We start from the raw sequence: 11,768 nt of genomic DNA on the forward strand, positions 1-11,768 counted from the left end.
TGAAGTACAACTGGGATCAGAGAATACATTGTCAATGTTAATAAAATCAAGAGACCTCAACATTATCCATCCAGTTTTGAATTAGAGGAGGGGTGGTGCCTGTATTACTTCACGTAATCAAAATAATAGTTGTTGATTAGTAATTAAAATTTCCATTCCATACATGCAAAACAATGGCAATTTCAAGGATTTCCAAGATGCTTCTAATATACTTAGGGGGTATTGTTTGTCCATGTGCTGGTAGAATTTTTGGGAATTCAAATCTGTGCTGGTGTACCAGAGTTCACCTTTTGTTGTAATCACAAGACATTTTTTATGGATGACAATCTTAGCATTTTTTTTAGCTAGGTATTACTGTTTTGAGCAGCTTGGGATTTAAGAAAACATTTTGTTTAATTGTACATTGAATGTGTTCTCGTTTTCAGAAGGCTGTTTCTTGCATGGCTTATTATAGTCCTGATTGATTGAATGACATTGAATTGTCATCTGCTGTCTGAGCTGGCCTTCCTATTCCAATGGCTCCCCACTTAAGCGTCCAGAAATTTGGAGTGAAGATGGCATTAAAAGGCAATGCTGTCCTCTCATTTGCATGTGCCAAACACGCTGCTTAATTGCTTGGGAGACAAAACTCTCAGTGTGCATCCCAAGAGCGAGTGCAAGGGAGGGAAAGGAAGTTGTGCCTTGGATTGTGCCATCTTCCAGCTCCATTGGCAAAGTGAAGGAAGGAAGGTGGTGGGGATTTTCCTCTTCCCTTGTCCTGTGATTGGAGAAAAATTTAGATTAACCTTTAAATTTCTCTGGGAGGTAGGGTGCTAAGCAGCATTTCCCTGTGGTTTGTTAGAGAGTCCATGATTTGAAGGAGGAAGGTGGTGGGGACCCTCCCTGTTACCATTGCTGGAAACTTTGCAGTGATGCTGCTTATTTTTTACTCAGACATTTTATTTTTTTCCCCTAATGAATTATTGCTTTGGTCAATATGCATTATTTCATGCTACTAGCAAATGTTGGTAAAAATATTTAGCATATAAGAATGATAAATAGCTTATGTACATCAGGTACAACTTAAATTGCCTGGATTATCCAAGGAAAAGAGTGAGTAAAAGTGGTGATATGGCATTGGAGACCTGGCTTGCTGATAACTAAGTATCTCCTTCCATTTCAAATATTAAAATTCAGGCTAAGAAAACCAGTATTAAATGTTTCCTTTTGTTTAGTTGCCCTGGTTCGTTTTGTGTTATTCTGTAAGTTATATATAAAGAAAAATCTATTTTAAAAGCATTTTGAGAAGACTTTGTCTTCCATCTGGCATGAAGAGCATTTCTGGAGGGGAGGGGAACGAAAACAGAGCACAGTCTGAGGTAAATTTGATAGTAGAAGATGGGATAAAACAAGAGGCACTTAGACTAATTTAATTAATGCCATGGTGGATTTAAGAATATGCTGTTCTCTACAAGCATAAACATAGATCAGTAGCTGAATTAAGGAAGCAGTATTAGACTGCACCTGTTGGGTTTCAAACTGAATTCAGACCTTGTTTCAGTATTGCAGTTGGGACTGGCAGTTGCTGAAGGGATTAAATTATTTAAAGCCTTCAGCTGGCTAGTGTAGGCTAGCAGTAGCTTATAAAACACTTAATCTATTTTTTTAATCTCTTCATATGTTTGCTTTACTTAGACAGTAAAACTATGCATGACACACACCTGCCACATTCTGAAGCGTCTTTGTCAGACATTTGACATTTATCAATTAGAGCAGCCTCGAAACTGTGACCATTTGGGTTTCACTGACAATACTCTTCTTGTTAGCCTGCACATTTTCTTCAGGGAACTCAAACCCAAACATGAAGTATGCAGACACAAAGTCCTTTTTTCACAATTTATTCTAAAAAAAGATGTCCCCTTCTAAAGGCAAATGCTGCTCTCCGAACAACTAATGCTTACTGTTACCTTTTGGGTTGTCATTTAAAAAAAACAAACAAACAGTTTGGAGCTCTGGGACTGTTTTTGCAGTGCATTAGTTAACTGCTTACAGGATAGTACAGTAAAGCAGTTCAAAAATAGGTGATACTGTTTAGCTTGTTATGTGATATGTCTCTTGTTTCTAGAAAGCCAAGAGTAAGTAATGAATAGCAACAATATGGATTGGACAGAAAAGCCATGTGGATAGCTGTGCAACACAGGATTAATTAGGCAAATCCTCTTAGGTTTGATAAGCCATTGCTTAGATCTACAGTTTATTTTGTCATTGGTTGCTCCTATTAATGTCTTCTTTCTGTCAGAGTTTATTATTCTGATTTCAGTTTTGCATCATACCTTTTTGTGTGTCAAAGTGAAATGCCACTTCCAACCTTGTAAGTACAACTTACAACCTCCCAAATAATAAGCAGAGAAATGCCTGGAGTCAATTCAAATCAATGCTGGCATCCTCTTAAGAGTCTTTTAAATAATGAACTTTTTATATGGATGAATTCTGTTCAGCAACTGGTGTATGACATCTTTTTAATTTGGCCTTCAGTGTTAAGTTACAGGACAAGCAGGCATATGTGTCTGTTAATGAGGATGAGCAAATGTTAATTCATGGAGATGAGATGGTTTCTGCAGTATGCTCTTCATAAAAAAGCATACGTTTTTGATATTTCTGGGCAACCTTTAATTTTTTTCTTCTTTATGACATTGCAAAACCATAATTTTATTTCTGTAAAAGAGGTTTTCCTAGTACCATTAGAACAGAATGACTTCGCTGCTTGATCTCCGCTAGGTTGGGTTGGTTTTTTTTTGATAATGTGTAGAATATACTTGAAAAATATGAAGTACATGCGTTGAAGTCCTTTCACTAATTAGTGTTCACACTCTGCCTCAACCTTTTTTTTTAAACTAGAGAATGTGCCATTTTTCAGAAATAAGAAAAGAAAAAACAGAGGAGAAATAAAAATCCTTACTGGAAATAAAAAGTCTTAACCCCTTGCCCGAGAGGCAGAGACTAACAAGCAGACACCTCAGGACTGCAGCAGGATGGTTCAGCCAGCTGGGTGGGGGGGAAATATGCAAAAAGACATGGGAAGAATTGGGCATTTCAGTGGATGGTAATCAGAGTTTCATCAGCACTGGGATTTCATTTTGTTAGACCATGCTTTGTACGTGTCAGGGCTCGTGGCTGCTGTGTGCATGGAGCACAAAATGTGGGAGAACACTGTTTCCAGCACTCCTTGTTAGTCAGAATTTTGTTGCAAGTCTTTGTTCAGCAGTCACTTGAATATTGGGGTTTTTTTTTTCTGTAAGAGGGTATTGCATCTGAAATTCTGTTTCACCTTGAATGACCTGGGAAACTTTTCATGTATGATTCATCTGATGTGATCTGCGAATTGGGTTAACCTCTGTCATGTCCCCAGAACAAACCAAAATAAATCTGAATTACAGTAGAAATTTAATTGTGAGAATACAATAGCCTTTAATAGAAAACCAATTGAGTATCTCAGCTGCTTGTAAAGGAAAGAGGACAAACCAGGAAAAGACAAACCAGTACGCTGGCTGAAAGGGAAAAGTGGGGAATGCACACGACTGAGTGGTACCTTTGGGTTGGTGTCTGAAAGATGAGAATTGCTCCAGTTTGCTGCTGTCTGACAAGCCCCTCGAGGCCATTCCAGAGGGGATGGGACACAGTGTGTGCCCTGGCACACGTCTGGTGGCACAGACACAAAACCCTGTCCCCAGAGCCAGCCGGAATTACGGCACGCGGGGAGAAAGGGAAGGGTCTGAACCTCTGTGTGTGAAAGAGAGGGCTCTGGAAATGGAAAAATAATCATACAGCCCTTAATACATGATAAAAAATTACTGAATGCAGTGAAATTTAATAATATTTCATTTATATAATGTTTATAATGTTTAATACTATATCATTCGAAGAAAACTGGAACCTTGTTGATATTGCAGCTGATTTTGTACTTTCTTGCAGACCGCTACGATTTCCCTCAGCTGGAAAGTGAATTTCCTGGAAAGCTTTGTGATGGCAAGAAGAATAATCTGATTTTAGCACCGTTTCTCTTTGATTCTTTGTCTGGTTTTCAGTCCTGCCCCTGTCCCTGGGACCATCAGGGGCATGAAGTGACACCACAGCTGCTGTGGACACATCCACGGGTGGCTTAGCTCTGCATCAGGGAGAGGAAATTCTGCAGGGATGTCCCAGTGGCCTCAGGAGACAAATTCATCTCAAGAGCTTTAAAAATAAGGGAGTGATGATCAGTGGAAAAGGAAACAGCTTAGAAACTTTAAAAAAAAATTATTTTTATTTTTTTTAAACCAAGCCACACAATTTGCAATAATCCCGTATTCCCAATGCCAGGATGGGATTATATTTGTAAGGTTTTCTTAAAAACCAAAATATTCAGTGAGTGTTAATATCTGGATTAAGTTCAGCAGTTTTGCAGTGTTAACCATTCTTCTCTTGGAAATACTGATTAAACCTGGATCTCTATTAAGAAAGACTGCTTTGACTCAATTGGAAGAATTCATGGAAGTGTAATGATTTTGTAGATATCTGCTACGAATAATGTCAACATGTTGCAATGTAATCAAACTGTTGAATTTAAATTATGGTTTTCTTCCAATGTACTTCAGCTCAGTTCCTTCTGTGGGCTGTCTCGGTGTGTCTGAGGTAGAAGAACCTTTCTACATTTGTCAAGGCAAACATTTTAGGGGATGTGTTCTCCCTTATTTTACATACTCATTAGCACCAATTAAGCAAGAGCAGTATACAGAGAAGGATTATGGAGAGACAAAATTATTTTAAGGTGTCTGGGCAAAACAACCCCCGTGGATTTCTCATTCTGATTTGTGGAAGTGAATTATTTTTAGGCAGCATTAGTGATATTCCCTGCAAAAGGTTACTTTTAATGGTATAATATATGCTCTCTGGCTCAGACAGAAAAATTTTCTGAGCTAATATTGATTTAGGATTAGAGTGAAAAATAGATCTCACTTTCTCATGTTAAACTAGTTCCAAATTAAGACTTAAATTAAAAGGTTAGAAAGAGGTCTCAAAAATAAATCACTTTGGAGGCCCCACAACTCCATTATTGTTTGTCTAATAAACATCAAGCTTTAAAAATTATACTCTGAATAGAAACTAAATGAAAATTATGATTCAGAAAGGAGCTTTGCCAAAGATGTTTTAATGAGGAAGTTTGATTCACAGTGACTCAGTGAGTGTAATAAGGTACAAAAGGCAATGTAAAGTTGTTGTAAATAACATAAAAAGGTATTAGAAATGACAGAACTGAGTCTGCTGGAGCAGAAGTCATTTTGGAGGCTACTGTGGGAAATAAGAGATACACTCACTGAAATGAAAGGGGGAAAGGATAAATGCCCACGTTGTTGCCATCAAGACACTCCACCACTGATCAGAAATAAAGCCAGGAGATGCACTTTGTGCTTGGGTATAAAGCTTAACTTAAGGGACATGAGTTAACCAGCTCATTTTTAAGTGACTCATTTTTTGACTTAGTGCAAAAGCTACAGACAGTGATTAAATTAGTTTTAAGTGCCTTACACTAAGAAGTACACTGTTAAAGAACTAGATAACTAGGCAACTTCCTGTTGTGTTTTTAATTAAAGGTAATATTTTGTGCTTGGTGATGAAACACAAGGAAGTTAATTACTGAATTGAACTAGAGCTTTCAGTATTGTCCGCTGAGGGGAATGCTATTCTGCCTTAAAAGCCTGATATAAGCAGCTAAAGCAATCTTTCACACATGTAACAGATACAACTATTTAATAAAAAATGAATGAGAAGCTACTCATACCCTGCTGTGAAATAGTTATTAGTTTCTGCTATAATAAATGAATTTGCTTCTCCTGAAGAAATGCATTTAAATGGTAAAGAACAGTTGATGTCTGATCGTTACATTTCACGTGTTAAACCAAAAATGTTTATACTGCTTTTAAGTTCAGGAGTCAAATAGCTGTCATCATGGAAGGCTCTAAAAAGCTGATTTCCATGTCTTTATGATGGAATGTAAAGAGGAGTGGAACCACACTAACACTCCAGGTTTGTTTGGGGGATTTTTAATACTTTTCTCATTCAATTATCTCCAAGGGCTCGCTTTTGAGGGGGGCTGAATACGTGTCTAAACAATACTGAAGAAATTGAAAATATCTGAGTAAAATCTTGATGCCACCCGTGCCACTGATGTACTTTTTGAAGACTTCAGTGGGACTTGCATCATATTTATTGGGCTTTACACGATACACACATTTTTGTTTTTCAGGAGAGAAAAAGTGTTGGCAGTCCTGCAGTAATGAATAAAAACTGGCACTGGCAACATTTCTTCCTTCAGGAAATAAGGACTCCTGAGGCAGGTGGGCAGCTGGTGCACTGATATGATGCTCCCTACAGTGCTGGCCAAGGTTGTCTCTTCTTTCCTTGTGCACTCCTCTTTTTCTCTCTGAATCCATCTGTTGTCTCATGTCTGATACTTGGATAGCAAGCTCTGGAAGATTTTATTTGGAAGCCATATTTATATTTATATTTATATTTATATTTATATTTATATTTATTTTATATTTTATATTTATATTTATATTTATTTTATATTTTTTATATTTAAATATATTTTATATTTGTTATATTATGGACTCCTGACCCAGGAAATTCTGGTCCATAATGGAGGCTACTTTGTTAATACTGCTGCCTCTATATCTATTAAAATTAATACCAATATTCTGGGTATTTTCCCTAAATGTTCATTAGTAGTCTAACATAAATTGTGAGATTTTGGTCGATTTTGATGGAGTAGTTACAACACATGAAGGATCAGGAGATATTTCAATGAAAATGGAACTTCTACTATTATTCCAGCATTGATCTTGTACATAAGAAAATAAACAAAATACTCAGTGTGCAAATTTTCTTCTTGAGTATTCAGTAATTTCTTCTTGGGTGTCTCCCCACCACTTCCACCTTCTGGGATGCTCCTTCCCAAGACCTGTGCATGTCCTTTCCCTGTTCTGTGATCTCTGCTTAAGCAGAAGTGATAAACAAGTGACTAAAAAGAGATATAAAACTGGCTGCATGTGTGTACACAAAGTAGTGCTCAAAAATAAACACCTTCAAACACAACCAGTGTTTTAAAATAACTGATGTGGCTTCTCCTCTGCACACAAGCTGCTTGAAAAGCCCATCCCTGTTGATTAAAGAGCTTTTTCCTGCTCTTTGTCATGCCTTAATTTTGAGGTGTTTCAGCCTGTGCCCTAACACTTGCCCTTTTAGCCACTGCCTTCAGCTGCTTCTTGGTATTTTTGTGAAATATTTTTGTGAAATATTTTTGGGTGACAGGTGATACATTTCCTCACAGGATGCACTTTTTTCGCATTTTGAGGATTATGCAGAATAAGAACTACTGATTTCAGTCTCCCACATGTATGTAATTAAATAATAAATTAAATTGATTAATAAAGCATGTTTTAAATGAAAATAGCTTTACTCTCAGATTTGTATTTTTTATTTCTAAATTATTGTATTACGTGCCTATGGAAAAATAGTGAATTCTATACAGATGCTTTTTGTCATTGAGGTAGAAAAAAGGATAAAATAATTTGGAGATATTAAATTGTTTTATCAGGAATAGCTGTAAAAATTTCCTTTGTAAGATATGGCACAAGAGATATGAATGGAAGTCCTTCAATCCCTGACAAATTTACTATTTATGTAACATGTACCACTTCATTATCTTGTTCTGAGATATGCAGTTTGTATTTAAAAAATAAAAATAAACCTGAAAACGATCTGGAAGTTCAGTGCTTATATTAGAAATGTGGAAAATGTGTTTTTAAAGTCACAAGTCGCATTGACAAAAATAATTTATTTATAAGGATCTCCAGTTTTCTTGAGACCTCCAGCTGAAGTAGCATCTGAGCCTGGAGCCGTGGACCTTTCCTTGTGCCTCTGTGTCCTGGTGGCAATTCATCCATTCCTCGTGCTCCCCTCCAAGGGAAAATCCAGCAGAATCATCGGGGTGCTGCTGCTGCCAGACTCTGAGAATCTGTGCATGTACACGATTTTGAGTTAAATCTCACCATGATCTCCCAGGTTCTTTCCTTGTGCCTCTGTGTCCTGGTGGCAATTCATCCATTCCTCGTGCTCCCCTCCAAGGGAAAATCCAGCAGAATCATCGGGGGGCTGCTGCCAGACTCCGAGGGTGCATGAGAATCCTTGCATGTACATAATTTTGAGTGAAATCTCACCCTGATCTCCAGGCTCAGTCCTCCCGGGGTACTGGCAGTGCTTTGTGCTCTGCAGTTCCTGTCCTTTCATTTCCTCACCTGTTGTATCTCACTGCTGTTCATTTGGGTGCTGAGCATGACGTGGTGTTTATGACCATGTTTTTATTTAAGACGATGTTTTTAATTATGACCATGTATTTTATTTTATTATTTATCCCATTCTTTTCAACATCAGATCATAAATGTGTATGGCTGCACTCCCTGTTTCAGTAGCAGAGAGTGGTAATTATATCAAAATATGAGAAAGCCATAAAACCCCTCTGATATCCTCTCTACCTTCACACAAAATCCATGGGGAGACGATATTTTTGGTGAATTTTACACTAAAACATTTTAAAATTAAATTTGTTTCATCAGAAGTGTCTGTGAGTCAGAAAACAGCAGGAGCTTTACGTCTGACTAGCAAAGAGGTGTTGAAAAGTAAATTAAAATATTTCTAAATATAAAAATTAAATAGAAAAGAAATATAAAATAAAAAATATAAATACTAAAAATGCACATACAGATAAAACATAAATAACACAAATAATATAAAAATAATACAACTAAATAGAAAATTGTACATGCATATTATGTATATATGATATATATATTTATATAGATATATAAAATATCTATATTTATATAGATATAGAAAATATAACATATAATATATAAATATATAGAATAAATATATAATATATTTATAATATAGAAATAGATAATAGATAAATGCATCATACATAAATATAAATATAAATATAAATCTACAGGTCAAAGCACGAGCACCAAATGCACATGCAGTTGGCTCAGAAGTGTTACCTGATCTTGCCCTGCATTGTCTGGGGAGAGGTTGCTCCGAGGTGACAGGGCTTTGTGGCCGTAGTGACAGCCTGCTGCCATTGTCCCTGCCATGTGACACTTTCTGCCGATTGTCTCATTACCAGCAGGGGACACGGTGTGTTTCACTGGGTCAAAACAATTCATTAAACTGCTCTCGAGCATCACCTTTTCCTTTGGAAGGGGTTTGGGCTCTTACTGGCTTGGAACAGGAGAATAAAAAATAAGCAGAAGTTTTGAAGTTTTGTAAGAATTCTATTGGAATGTTTGCACCTCTGAATAAATACATTTATAGGGAAATATGTTCTTTACTAAAGAAGGAAATGATTTTTTCTTTAGAATGGTTTGATCTGTTTTCATAACTCATGTAGTTAATGTGCCTTTTCTGTTGTTCATTCTAGTAGGAGGGTCCCTAATGTGGTAATTTACACCTTTAGAAGATATTTTAAACTGTTCTTCCGTTAAGGATGTCTCATGGGGGAGGGCAGAAATAAGGCTATCTGCTTTCAAAAGGTAGGAAAACCCATGGAGAAGTTGCTGAGGTATTACACTGTTAAGGGAGGGTGTACATGAACATTTGCGAGCCACGTGCTCATGGACTGGGGTAAAACTGCTTCTCAGGAGGGATTTGTGCCCCAGACAGATTAGTGACAGGGCCTCACACCAGTGCCACAAAAGGGGGCTTTTGTGCACTTTGGGTTTTGTTTTTAGCTGCTGACAGCAAAGCCCTGGCTCAGCCCTCAAGTGCTTTCACAGCGAGGTTGGAGAGAGCCAGGTAACGAGGTCGTCTTCCATTTAATTCTAAAACAGGCTTGGCTGTGATTCAGTGCCAGAGTTAGAGCAGGCTCCACTCCTGTGCAGCTGGTGGGGGAGGCTGGCACGTTCTGCATGAAGATAAAACTTGGAAAACATCAGCCTGGACCAGCAGCCAGCTAATCAGGCTATTTACTTTGGAATATGCTGCAAAAGCACAGCCCCAGAAACCTTTACTGCTGTCAGTACTTTCCCTGCAGTCAGTGGACATTACTGCTAATAAGCACAGACTCAGTGGAGTAATGCAGGATTATGTTCGAATTCTGTCATCCCACTGCCTGCCTGTGTTCAGTGACGTTTATTTGAAGGAATGATGCATTTTGGAAAGTGAGGTCAGCTGGAACATGTGTTGTGCTCTTCATCTGTCTGCAGCCCTTGATCTTGCAACGTGTCAGTCACTGAAGACAGAAGTCATTACTCACCTGTAAAAATGAAATTCTTGTAGTATTAGGGGATGGTACCCTATGGATATTCTTAAATGTAGGGTGCTTACTGATGCTTATTTCAAAACAACAGGAAAATATGGCAATATTTGCTATTAAAGATTTTTTTTTAAAATTAGCACAATATCATTGGAATTTTAATTTTAAATATGCTTTTTATTTAAAAAGGTAATTTTTCTCCTCCACAGAAAAAATGTTCCAGTGTTTTTTTAACTTTTATGTAAAATAAACGTTTTTCCAATGTTTGGCTATCATTAAATTGGGAGTGGATTATCTCATTTTTGTTGATTGCCTTGAATATTATCATTCTCAGTATATCAGATTTTCTCTATTTTATGTTGTAATAGTCAGATACTGTAAAATATATTTGTCCTTGCCAAACACCTCGAAACACTGTATTTTTGCACACATTTAACATTTGTTAACCCTAACAGACACTTTCAGCTCTTTTCCTGCTAAGAGAGATTGAGCATAAAAATGTAATTACTAAATACAGTTATGTGAAAGGCACTCAGGCACCACCAAGGCTATTGACTACATGAAAATAGTAAAGAAAATGCAAGAAAATTTACAGTGTCAGACTAGAAATGCACATTATTGTGACCATTTCCTGAAGAGAAACCCTTTCCTTGTGGACCTCCTAAGGTACTTGACTGAGGAATGATCTACTTCTATGGCTCTAACAAAGAGGAAAACCAGACTGAAAATGAAAATACAGCCTGAAAAATACAACACCATGATAACTTAGCATTTACATGATCCAGTAAAGATATTCCAACCACCCCAAAATTTTGCATTTCTTTAACTCTTTGTTGAAGAAAACATGTTAATATCAGCAAGATCTTAGCATATTTTGACACACAGCAAAGAAGCATCTGTCAAATCTACATCTATTGATGCAATGTGAACACAAGCAGAAAAATAAATATCACACAGTGGCCCAGAGCAAAATCATCTGTGACAATTAGCAGGGTGCCATATTTTTAAATTATAGATGTCCCAGTTAGCTGTTTTAACAACTATGGCACTGAAAAGGACAAGAAGGTTGAAAAGAAACAATTAGAAAAACAAAGAGAAAAGTTCTGTAAAACCTAAATTGAACAAATAGGTATTTATGTAATTTCAAGATAAATTCATTCTATTTTTATACTTTATGTTTTTCTCCCTTTGCCTTCTGCATAAACATCACTCTTCTATTAAAGCTGGACTCTATGATCTTGGAGGTGTTGTCCAATCTTAATGATGCTACAGTGTAGTTATTCTGCCTTTCTCTGATGTGAAAAGTTAGGGGATTAGTGTTTTAGTTTGGATGAGGAGTGCATTTCATCTCAAGTCAGCCACCTTTTATGCACATGCTAACCAAAAAGATTTTAGATGCCTTCGAGAGCTAGTTGCAGGGAAAAAGTTGTGAAGGAAG

This window comes from Pyrgilauda ruficollis, unplaced genomic scaffold (assembly GCF_017590135.1).
Source record: "Pyrgilauda ruficollis isolate IOZ18807 unplaced genomic scaffold, ASM1759013v1 scaffold153, whole genome shotgun sequence".
Classification (NCBI taxonomy): domain Eukaryota; kingdom Metazoa; phylum Chordata; class Aves; order Passeriformes; family Passeridae; genus Pyrgilauda; species Pyrgilauda ruficollis.